General features: G+C 40.5%; 1 protein-coding gene across 1 annotated transcript in view; it reads left to right on the top strand.

Moving 5' to 3' along the window:
* Positions 1–13,182, top strand: part of RUNX3 (RUNX family transcription factor 3) — a 184,046-nt gene that overhangs the window by 155,598 nt on the left and 15,266 nt on the right. The gene's annotated exons all lie outside the window — the stretch shown is intronic.

Genomic DNA, 13,182 nt, shown 5'->3' with positions numbered 1-13,182 from the left:
ATGGGCCCTTGGTGATTTTATTTAATGATGATTTTTAGCTACACAGATGTATATGCACAGACAGTTACAAATTAGTTGTGAGTATCTGTAATTCATGGTGTAAATCCATTTAAAACAGCTGAAAGATTCTACTGTCTGGTAAACTGAAGGAGAGAATTTGAATAGAATTGCATTCAAGGATTAGTCGGGGTCAAGAACTTTTATTCATGTTACTAATTTCCAAACAGGCGTCTTCTCTCTAGGCTGTTATATGGTGTTACCAGGTATGTGGCCATTCTCAGCATTATGTCTCTAGTATTAAAGATGGAATGCTGACTGTCCTGGCTTTCTACCTATGTTGAGACACTTTCCCTGTCTGTGAACTTCACTTGTCTAGTGATTTGATACCTTGCTTTGGTTGCCTGCTCATCAGCTGTTGCCAGTGGGGAAACCCCAAGGGCCAGATTTTAAGAATCTGTTCTTATTTTTCCAGTCCTCATTCAGGGATCTCTGGCAAAGACTGGGCTCTTCCTAGATTCCACACTTTGGCAGAGTCCATGCCTACTAACAGTAGCAGAAAAGAGCCATACCAGTTTGAGACAAGATCCAATACTTCATGTAATATATTTTCTTTCAAGCACTATGCCCATAAGAAAATGCAGGACACCAGTAATATCTTGTCTCTTCAATTGTCAATTAAAGCTGAATTTCAGAAATTCAGCAACTTTGTAAAAGGTGCAGGCATAATATCAGTTAAGTCCAATGAGGTTCCTGCCTCCTCCTGGACTTATCCCTGTTATTTACATCATACAGGTTTATGAAATTCCCATAGGAAACACTTGGGGCCATGAAAGGAGAGAGGTACACACAGCAGCTATGCCCGCCCCTCCCCTCTGCTGTCCATTTGGAGAAGCCTTTGTTTTTGTGAATAAGTTCACATAATATAAAGACTTCTGCGATTGGGCAGGGGAGGGCCAGGGCAGGCATAGTAGCTGTATCAACTCTACACTTGAAGGAAATGAGAGCAGAAGGTCCAGCATAGTAGCTCCAAAAACTATCTTTCAGGAGCATAACAATTTTTTCAGATGTAAATTAAAGATAAATTCATTAGGTGGCAGGCACCTTGTTGCACTTAACTCATAGTATGCCTGCTGAATTCCTGGAGTTCAGCTTCAATTTGTATTTAGTAAACTAAAACATAGTAGACTATTTTATTCTCTCCTACAGGTTTTAAAAATCTGCCCCTTCACTCCTCTGATCTCTATTATTGAATTTTCCAAAGCACTGTTATCCTGTAACTATAGATCAGTGCCAGCGACATTTTTTAGACACATGGCATGGTTGACAGGCGGTATATACCCTAGCCAAACTGTCTATAATTGCAAACATGCTGGCTGATGTTTTAATGGGAAAGATCAGTAAATCAAGCCAAATAAATATGAGGCTGGGTTTAAAATGGATTGTTTCTACTTAATAAATAAGTTCACATTGTCATTTACAGTAATTGCTGGTGAGTATAAATCAGACTTCTTTGTTTTCTACGCACCACTGAAAATGCTAAACAAGAATTTCAAAGCAAAAATGGGATGGCTTGGAGTCAGATTCATTTAATGTATTTCATTATTTTTTTTTAATTGGATGTTTATAAAATCCTTAGTACCGTATTTAAATAAATATGTAATATCTCTGACACTGGTGTCCTATAGCATAATAGGTTTTCCAGAGAGTTTAACTGAAACTTTTTGGTTACCACCTTGAAAGGCAGGCAGGTAGGAAAGAGGAAAAGGGGTCAGGTAGGGAAGGGGATAAGTCATTGATCAGGCTCATTACGGTGATTTACTAAAGGGGTAGCGATTGTTCACTCTTTTCTATGCACTGCTGCAAATGTTTCAAAGGAAAATGTGATTGTTTGGAGCCAGATTTATTTAATGTATTTGGTCTATTTTTTAAATGGATGTTTATAAAATCCTTGGTAATACTTATGGCACTGGTGTCTCAGAGCATTTAACATTTTTCCGTTAGAGTTTGACTTTAAGATTCTCTCTATGACTGAAACTTTTTGGGCACTACCTTAAAAGGCAGGCAGGTAGGGAAGGGGATAAGTCATGGTTCAGGCTCATTATGGTGATTTACTAAAGGATTAGAGACTGTTCACTCACCAAAGTGAATGTTTACATTTAAAAAAATGATGTTTACTCACCTTAGTGAATAAGAGGATAGCATTAATATGTGTTCACCTAAATCATCCAATCAGTGCTAACTAAAATCCTGTTTTTTTTATTTTTCCTTTGCACATGACTGAATAGTCAAGGTGAACTTATCTTCAAATTATTCACTAGGCTAAGTAAACACCCACTGTGGTAAGCGAACAGTCTCTGTTCTCTACTGTAAATTAACTCCATTCAGTGGTGTGTGTGTGTCAATAGCTCCAATAGGTTGTGTGTCAATAGCTAGAGCTATTAAGCTATGTAAATAACATGCTTTTTCGGCAAAACAGATGAGGATACTGTGATAAAAATGTAACCAGGATATTACAGCACTGGCAGCTGGTTGGATATAAGAATGCAAAATTTACCTATGCAATATTTAAAAAAGAACAATTACATTTTTTTTTAATGTATTTTTAGTCCTGGTCAATATAAATAAAGAGAACAAATGTATAAAATAGCCTTGTACATTCCCTTTAAGTAACTGTCTATTAGCATGCAAGAACTGCCTTTGTGTAAATGCAAATATTATAGATTACATTTAATTTGGCTACAACATGCTGACACTTTGCAGCTCTTTGAGGTTAAATGCGACTGGTAAGTCCATTCATATATCCAGCCTCAAAGAGCACATGTTGAGAGCACAACAGAAATTACATTAACCAAGCACATCTGTGACTATTCTCAACAGACATGTTGAAAACACTTTCAGTTTACTGATTTATGATACTTATCGCTCACAGACAGAAGTTCTAAGCTCAAAAATCTAGGCCTCTCTATATTTCATGTAACATCATTTGAAGCGGTCTTTCAGTTTAGGCCTCTTTATTGATGTTGTATTGACATGTTTAATTGATTAATTTGTTTTACTAAACATACATTGTAAAAGCTGATTTCTAAAGGCTGCTGTGAACGATAGCATACTGCTTTTTAAATAAGCTCTAAAAAGGCTCCCTAGTCAGAATGGTTAGGGCCAAGATATCTCAGAGGTAAAACCATTACAATTTACCATTACAATGGTTTTCTGCTTTAACAAAGATGTCTCCTATTTCTCCTATTGCACAGAGCAAAGACTTTTTTTTTATTTGTTTTGTTAGGACATATTGAGAAAAAGGAGTGGTCACACACGGGTCTCAATATTTTCTTTTAAATTTTCACATGCGCTTAAAGCTCAAAGCCCAATTTGTTTCACATGGTCACTTGAAACATCTCTGATTGCAGTCTGATTGCAGTAGTCACCTTCAGTTCATAGCATTTCAAAGCAGTTCATAGCAGTACTTCTTTTCCCCTGCAAGAAGTCCTCGGTCTTCTAGGTGGAAACATGCTCAGCATCACTTAACTCAGAAAACTGATAAAAATACTGTGAATGTAGGACATCATGGGCCCACCTTGAGAGTGTCAACACGGGCCCCTTCATATACACTTTATGTATGCAGAGAACATTTTGAGGACTACCCAACACTGGGAGAAGAAGTAAAAGACTACCATTATGTGACAACTTTAAAAAAAAAACTTAGGTAGGTGAATTTTTAAAAACTGCATAACATACTGGGGATGTCCAAGGTGGATATGAGGTGATCAGCTGGCTGAGCCCAGAGTTAGGCTTTATAGGTTATAGGCCCTATCTTTAGCCACCCTTTGGGAGATTAGTGTTTCTGTGCAGTCAAGGAGCCACAGTTAGGACTAAGATGAATCTAAAGTTTTACTAAACTTGCTTAAAAAAGCAGATCCTATAAAAGAATAAAGTGACCTTACCCCTTACTGCTGCAAGTAGATCCTCCAATAAAAAGTCTACCGAAGACCAAACTCCCTGGAGTGTTGATTTGTTATACCCCCCTGCGCTGCACTCAGTGGTTGCTCCAGCAGATTTACACATCACTGCAGGACTCAATGGTGATGTAGGGGTCACCTGGAAGGATCGCTGAGTGCATTAGGGGACACCGTAAATTGACACACCTGGACATGTTAATTTCAGAGGTGATATTTCAGAGGAGGTTTTCTTCACAAAGGAGTAGCAATCAGTGTCATGGACAGCAGTAAATGTAAGTATTTATGTTATCCTTTTACAAGGTTAGTTCATTACACAAACTTGGTTCAGTGACTTAGTTGTTTTAATACCTTATTTTTCAATGACTTTTTCAGACATGAAAGAGACTTGAACTTATAGGAACCATTGTTTCTATGGGACAGGACCTAATTTGGGTCATGGGTGTGTTTGCAATGGATACCCTAGTTTGTTCAAGTACAAAATTAGTAGATAAGTGGTAAGTGATATAGCACAATGTTTGTAATGACAGCACAGACTCAAGTGGCAAGCTAGAGTGTGAGTGAGGCTCTACTGCACAGGGACCAAAAGAGGCATATACCAAGTCACATTCATGGATTGAAATTCAGCCTTCTCAGCAAGGACCAGCCAATTATTAATCCATGTATGGCCCCTCTGGTTGTACAGAAGTCAATCTATTAGTCGACTTCTGTACAACCACCCTGTTGGATTTTCCCCACTTGATCAGCACTACTGGCTATAACCTGGAAGTCTCCCCACCATCAGAATACAATAGCTCAACAGGAAGTATTCCCTCATTCACATCAAGTGTGTGGATGTGACAATCAGGTTCAAGCCACTGTTTCAACAAAAAAAAAATGAACCCATCTATAGCCTGCCTAAAGCACCACCAAGAGGGGGCTTAAAGGGGTTAACAATTGAATTGTTCCCTTTACAAATGAATAAACACGATAAGGATAAGAACTATACTTTAATGGAAGCAAACATGTTTACGGTTTAGGCTTTTTTATATATAATATGGCTATTGTTATTTGTATGGCTCTGTTGACATTTTTTATATGGCATATACATTTTTTTTATTTGGGTTCTTGGATTAAAATGTTTTAGAACTCCAGTGATATAACACTACATAGAAAGAAGCACAGTATGCATATCGTTGAAAATGACTGCATCTATTGCCACATCTGATTAAAAAACTATAGATATAAGTAGAAATAGAATTTCAGGCTCCATGTACAGTGAAGCTTATAAACTGATGTTTTTGGGAGTTTGGGTGTTTTTTTAACAGCCCATAAACTCCCCTCTATGTTAGCCTATGTGTCCATGTTTATAGGCTGTTGCCTGTATGCCATAATATTGTGTTCAAAAGCAGTCCTAAAAATGCCAGACGCTGGTAAAGGCTGTTAAACGCGGTTTAACGCTGTAAATAGGGCATTTCTCTGCCTCTATTCAAAATCAATGGTTCCCTATGGGAGCCCATTGATTTGAATAGAAAATGCACCAGAAGTTGGATCATGATGATCGAACTTGCGGTGTGACTTGTGTGCTGAGGATGTTGAAGGGGAACCCCCACCAAAATGAAAAAAAAAATTGGCGTGGGGTTCCCACCAACCCCCCCGGAAGATACCAGACCTTTCGGTCTGGTGTGGATTTTAAGGAGAATCCCCACGCCAAAATCCATACCAGGCACGCAGCCCTGCAGGTCAGGATAGGTGGGGGCAGGGGGGCCCTGCACCCCCTACCCTAAAGCACAGAGGGAGAAGACAGCGGCAAAGCCCCAGCAAAAGAGCGAGAAGACAGAGCAGAGAGTAGAAGAACCGGAGAGGGAGAAGTACCAGCAGAGGGAGAAGACATCACCGGAGGAGGGAGAAGAGCCAGAGAGGGGACAAGGAATTAGAAGAGATGCAGGAGCTGCCTTAATAAAATACTTTAACCCCCCTGACGGTATTCCCGAGTCTGACTCGGGGTGGATTTTTTATACCAAAAGCGGTATCCCCGAGTCAGACTCGGGACAGCGTCGCTGGATCCAGGAGGAGGTTTCCTTACCTTCTCCCTCGGATCCAGCGTTGTCTCCCCGCTGTACGAGCGAGCCGTGTCTCGCTCGATCTATCACATCGGCGATCTCCGTGCCCTGCGAGCGTTGCGACGCACGGGCACGGAGATCGGCGCCAAATTCAAAAAGTGAAATAAACAGTATACATACAGTATAATGTAATCTTACAGATTACATTGCTGTATGTAATTATTTCACATCCCCTTTGTCCCTAGTGCTCTGCCCAGTGTCCTGCATGCAGTTTTATATTGTAAAAACTGTTCTTTATGCCTGGAAACTGGAGATTGTCCATAGCAACCAAAACTGTCACTGTACATCAAAAATGATTTTAGACCAGCTAGAAAACAGCGATAATAAATTAGAATGACTCGCAGAATTGAGCGATAGCGATTTGTGGGGAGATCCGTCATCAAATACTGAAAAGTAATGACAGTGACAATTCTGCAACTCGGCAAATTTCAGTGTTTTTGATTAGATTACATTATTGAATAATTTTTATTATTGTTATATTATTATTTGGTACAATTATTTATAATTATTTATTATATTATAATTTATGATTTAATTTTTCAAACTTTATCATACCCGGGATGTCTGCTAGACTCTGGTTTGGACAGATTTAAGAGAGTTATTCCTAAGAATTGCAGGACTACAATATAAAACGCCAAATTTTCATGCAAAATAATGGTACCGCTTTTAGCACCTAAAATCCGAAATAATGGTACCGCCAGGGAGGTTAAAAACCTGTGTACTGTGGTTTTTTTTACATCTTTTTTAGGGGAACATTGTACCCCCTACTAGTTCACATAGGGTGGGGGCCAGGATCCAGGGGCCCCCTTCTTAGAGAGGGCTGCCAGATTCCAATAAGCCCCCCCCTACAGACCCCGTCAACCACCTGCCAGGGTTTCTGGTAAGAGGCACTTGTCCTCATCAACAATGCACCCACCCCCTCTGAGGGCATGTGACCTGCTATAGTCCGTGGGGGGGGGGGGCGGCGTTCGGTCATACCCACTCTATACTAACTTGCTGGGCTGCATGCTTGGGTAAGGATCTGGTATGGATTTTGGGTGGAACACACGCCATTTTTTGGGGCGTGTGGTTCCCCTTAAAATCCATACCAGACCGAAGGGTCTGTCATTGTCTGGGGGGGTAACCCCACGCCAAATTTTTTCCATTTATGATCTGACTTCTGGTGCAACTTCTATTCAAATCAATGGGCTCCCATAGGAACCATTGGTTTTGAATAGAGGCAGAGAAACGCAGCTAAATGCGCATTGACGCCAATGCAAAACGCTTATAAATTTGCATTTTTAATGCAGCTTTTCCCTGCCAGTAATCCAACATCCAGAACGGAGTAAAAAAGTAATTTATATTTAAAAATCAAGAAGAGAAGAGTAGCCTGCTTAAAGCGGAACTGCACTGCATCTGAGCACCACAAACCAAAAACGCTAATTAATCACCCTAAAAAACAACCCTAGCATTTCTGTCTGCGGCTATCTTGAGAAGGGCAGTTGATCCATGTAGCATTTACTTCCTGGAATCAATCTGCCCTTAGCTCAGGCATGCAGACAAGGAGGGTGTGCTTAGATGAGAAAACCCCTTCTCCCCTTCTGAAGACTCCTGGGACGTATGCCATTATTTGCCAATGCATGAAACTAGGAAGTAACAGTAGAAATGTAAAAAAGAAAATGTTCAAAACAAGTAAATATGATATATTTTCCTATGTATTTACTAATTCAACCAGAATAAGGATTAAAAATAGTCAGTGTCAATTGAGATGTTGATTTAGAGAGCGAAGTCCACTTTGATAAAGATTGCGGTCTAAAAAGTGCATACAATTAAATACAGTATGTAAGGCAGTGTCTGGAGAGGTAGAAGTATAGAAAATTTTTAAGAATTTTTTTTCAAGGAAATGTTTTAACATTTAAAATGTGAGAGCAAGTCTGTGAGGAAGGCAATCTTAGATAATCCATTCTCACCAAGGGCTTGTTCACTCAGGAGGCAGCCCTTAAAATCCCTCTGAAAAGTGATCCATGGTGGAACACGTTCTAGAGGGCAGTAGAGGAGTGGCTGCCAGGCATTCATTAGTACTCATTATACTGCCGCTTCCTAAATGCCCTTTTCTTTGAAAGCTGAATGGGGATTTTGTATGTAAATGCCATACAGCAAACGTGAACCAGGCATTTGGCCTGCATTTAGGCTCTGTTCACGCGAATGGGCACATTTGGCAGCAGTACTGCCCACTGAACATGAAAAAGGGGGTATAATTTATGATGTGAAGCAATTTGCACATCCCTGAGTAGCTGAATGCTAACGTTCAGGTGGCCGGTCAGGGGGTGGTAAAACGGGGGATCAAGCACCTGTTTTTACCAAGCCCACCCCCCACCCCCCGCGCGGGCTTACTTGAACTAGGCCCGGCAGCTCCTAAGGAATATTCAAGGAATTGGATGAGGCCATTTGCAGATATCGCTAAGTACACTTCAGCTGAACTCGCACAATTTCAAACCTTCATTTCAGTGAGAATTTGGGGGCGATTTGAAAGACATCTGTTCCTGCACATATATCTATTAAAATCGCCCTCAAAGCCACCAAAAGTATTGCAGGAACTACTTTTGGAAATTGGTGTGGTGCCGCAAAGTCGGCGTCGCACCGATTGGGACGGTGTCGTTGCCAGCAGTATGTCAAATCTCGCCGATGTTGCAACATGGGGCTTACTGTTAAAACAGTATCTAAATCACAAGCTGCGATGAGAGATAATTAGAAAGCCAACTCTTGGTATTACTAGTAGGTCTAAGCTGTCACTGATGCCACTGAATCAGAAAAGGAAAAAAAAATCTCAGTTACACTCATTCTGTGAAGGAAGACAATACTGTTTCATTGTCGTATAATTGCCAAATTAACTAAATGTTGCTATTTTTGGAGAAAAGATGACTGACTAAGCCTGTTGTCATATATGTCCTTCCTTCCTTGTAGGGGTACCTAATATCATTGCCTAAATATTTGTTTTATGAGAGCAGCCTATACTGAAAAACATGGCGTTGGTGTTATTGTATCTCTACTAATCATTTTTCCTTCTCTGGCAGCGGTAAAGAGATTTTGAATGGTTACAGATTTTTGGCACCAATAAGATACTTGCACTTGGTACACAGATGTTAAAAAAGGATGAATTGATTCACTGGGAAATGTACAGCACGACATATGTTTTGAATTGCATAAAAATTATAATCTAACTTCCTCTTGTTGTAGTATCTGACACAATGCAAAAGTGACCTGAGTTCAGAATTTGACCCACTTATACACATTTGTGTTGCTTTAAAGTGGAACTCCAAGCAAACAACAATATAAAGTGTTGCAACAGATAAATGTTTACCTTCTAAACGGTTTCTAATTTTGGCCAACCATTCTTGTGATACCTGTCTAGCTACCACAGCTTTATTTAAAGTGGTTGTCAACTCTGTTACACCACTAGTACCTACTGGTAAGCCTATAATAAGGTTTACCTGTAGGTACTGTAAATATCTCCTAAACTTGCACAGTTTATGAAATATTCACTATATACGCTCCTGCCGACATCATCGGTGCATGCACACTGAAACGGTCTGCTGGTGCCATTTTTCTGAGCCCGTGCCATGACCAGGGGCTCCCATGCTCATGTGCGGGAGTGACGTAATCCCGACTACAGCCAATCACGGCACCAGAGCCCGCAAACCTGGAAGTAACTCCGGTGAAAGATGTCGGCCATGGGAGCGGAGTTTGGACGGCACTGCAGGGCATCGTTCTAAGGTAAGTATTTCATATTGAGCTAGTATGCGATGAATACTATTATGCCTTTGACTTGCAGGTTTTTTTTGGGGGGGTTTCGGAGGTTTTCCTCTTTAACTGCACAAAATGACACTGTATTTCAACCAGTATGATGCTTGATAATTTTATCTCAGTCAAGTTGAAAGTTGAGAGTTGAGTTTGTTTTTTGTCCCGATGCTTTCTTTATTTGGTCATACAGTTGGGAAAATAATTATTTGATCCCCTACAGATTTTGTAAGTTTGCCCAATTACCAAGAAATGAAGGATCTATCATTTTTATCGTGTGTATTTTAAATGATAGAGACAGAATATCAACCAAAAATCCATAAAAAAAACACAATACTAATGTTCTAAATTGACTTCAGTGCAACAATTTTTGTTGTCGGAAAATTTGAGAACCTGTGTGCAGAAATTACGACAGCAAATGTTCGATGGAGCATACACATGGTCAGACTTTCCGACATCAGGTTCACATCAAACTTTTCCCGATGGAAAATGTTTTCTTTAGAGTAGAAAAGCCAATCCACTACCAGCAAGTTACAGAGAAGGACCCTTTCTGTGTGTGTAGAAGCAATTGTCTATCAGCAGAGGCCTGACACACTCCTTGGTGAGTCAGAGTACCTTAATCAGCAAAGTTTATGTTCCTTGCTGATTGGAAAGCTGTAAAGCCTCATACACACGATCAGACTTCAAACAAACTTTTTGTGGAATTTCTGTCCAAAGGGCATTGGCTGTGAACTTGGTATGCATACACACAGCAGGACTTTTTCAGCCAACTTTTACCAAATCACGTGGTTTTCCAGCTCTTTACTGCCACCCTTTGGTCAACTTCTGTATTGTTGTCTGATCTTTTGCACTGGTTCTGAGCATGCATGTTTGTACTTTGGACTAAAGTCCTATGGACTTGTGTACACGCAATAGGATTTTGCACTATAGGACTTTTGTTGCCGGAGTTTGTCTGTTTGCACAGCGAACATTTGTCCGATGAAAAACGAAAACGTTTGTCCGATGGAGTGCACACACAGTCGGATTTTTCCTTAAAACAGGTCATTTGCATGTTTGTTGTCAAAAAGTCAGATTGTGTGTATGGGCATTAACTCTGACTCAGCAGTGGGTGTGTCGGACCTCTGCAGAGAGACCACTGCCTTCACAAAGTAAGCAATTGTCCTTCTCTGCAACCTTTTGGCAGGGGACAGGCTTTTCTAAACAGGATGTGGCTAAACTGTAGGAGTCCTTTTATGTTTGGTTGGTACATTTAGGCACATGCATTAACGTCTCTTATTAACATGCATTGTATTAATACAGCCCATTTAAAATAATAGGTTTCCGATTAACAAAATCATCGATTATCAGACATATCAAAAACAAATTACCATGCATTTCTGCATATTGCACAGCATATGCACTGCCTTAGGCCCTGTACACACGGTCGGACATTCCAACGACAAAATATGTCTGATTTATTCCAACGGATTTTGGCCCAAACGTGTCCTGCATACACACGGTCACACAAAGTTGTGTGTAAATGCATTCAGCATTTGACGTGGTAACTGCATGTTAATACGTGTTGCTGAAACACATAGGTGTCAATTGCCCATAAGCGTTAGCACACTTTTTGGTTTGATGCACCTGGAATTTATTTAGCTGATTTAACCACTTCCCGACCAGCGCACGACAGAATGGCACAGGCAGGCATATTGGCTTACAGGTACGTCCAATATTCAATGCCGCCCTGCCATCAGGAGCACGCCGCGGGCGGCGCGCTCCCGCGCTGGTCGGGACCCCCGTGAGTCCGGTCGCGGGACCCGCGGACTCGATCGTCGCGGGCATCCCCGCGATCGTCTCACGGAGCGGCTGAATGGAGGAAATGATGTGTAAACAACATTTCTCCATTCTGCCTAGCAACTAGTGAGGCTGATCTCTGCTCCATGTGATTGGAGCAGAGATCAGTGTTCACTAAATGAAAGCTCAACCCCCCCACAGTTAGTAACACACCCCTAGGAACACTTAACCCCTACTCTGCCACCCACTGGTTAACCCTTTCACTGCCAGTGTCATTTACACAGGAATCACTGCATTTATATAGCAGTGATTACTGTATAAATGACAATGGTCCCAAAAATGTGTCAAAAATGTCCGATGGGTCCCCCACAATGTCGCAGTCACAATAAAAATTGCTGATCGCCGCCATTACTAGTAAAAAAAATAATAATAAAAAATTATTAATAAAAATGCTATAAAACTATCCCTATTTTGTAAACGCTATAACTTTTGCGCAAACCAATCAATAATCGCTTATTGCGATTTTTTTTACCAAAAATATGTAGAAGAATACGTATCGGCCTAAACTGAGGGAAAAAAATGTTTTTTTATATATTTTTGGGGGATATTTATTATAACAAAAAGTAAAAAATAATGCGTTTTTTTCAAAATTGTCGCTCTATTTTTGTTTATAGCGCAAAAAATAAAAACCGCAGGGGTGATCAAATACCACCAAAAGAAAGCTCTATTTGTGGGAAAAAAAGGACGTCAATTTTGTTTGGGAGCCACGTCGCATGACCGCGCAATTGTCAGTTAAAGCGACGCAGTGCCGAATCGCAAAAAGTGGTCTGGTCTTTGACCAGCAAAATGGTCCGGTCTGCAAGTGGTTAAACTAAAAGAATTTGGCATTAAGGATTACAGAACTGCATTCATTTTTATCTTATATATCTGCTTCAAGGAAGAGGTTTAGCATATATTTTAGTGAACAGATGTTTTGAAGTAAATTGAGTAAATTTTTATGTGACTTTAACTATTTTTTTTGCACCTAATTTTAAGAACATACCATTGGCACAACTAAAATTGGCTCACATTTTCTTTCCAATTACCTAAGCTGCCTGATGCCTTCATTCCATACAAAACCAGATTTTGCACCAGAATAATTTGTATGGTCTGAATATTTGTATATTGGAGATAACAGTATTTTTTAGCCTAATTCCCTGCACATGATAGTTAATCACATGACGACCAGCCGCCGCAGTTGTACTGTGGCAGAATGCCAAGGCTGGGCGAAACAACATTATGTAACGTTGCTTCGTCCGGTGGCCACTAAGGGGCGCATGCCCCCTGAGCCGATGCGAGTGCCCGACGGTCTGTATCAGACAGTTTCCGGTTCTCTGAGGGGAGAATTGACAAATCGTCTGTTTATACAGACTGCACTGTCCCCTCCCCCCTTCAGTTAGAACACAAACTAGGACACACTTAACCCCTTTACTACCCCCTAGTGTTAACCCATTCACTGCCAGTGACATTTTTACAGTAATCAGTGCATTTTTAATCCCACTGATCGCTGTATTAATGCCAATGGTCCCAAAATA

The sequence above is a fragment of the Lithobates pipiens genome, unplaced genomic scaffold, assembly GCF_037356315.1.
Source record: "Lithobates pipiens isolate NorthernLeopardFrog02 unplaced genomic scaffold, aLitPip1_a1.2 Scaffold_16, whole genome shotgun sequence".
Classification (NCBI taxonomy): domain Eukaryota; kingdom Metazoa; phylum Chordata; class Amphibia; order Anura; family Ranidae; genus Lithobates; species Lithobates pipiens.
The sequence above is the reverse complement of the archived record's forward strand: the minus strand, read 5'-3'. Positions and strand labels throughout refer to the sequence as shown.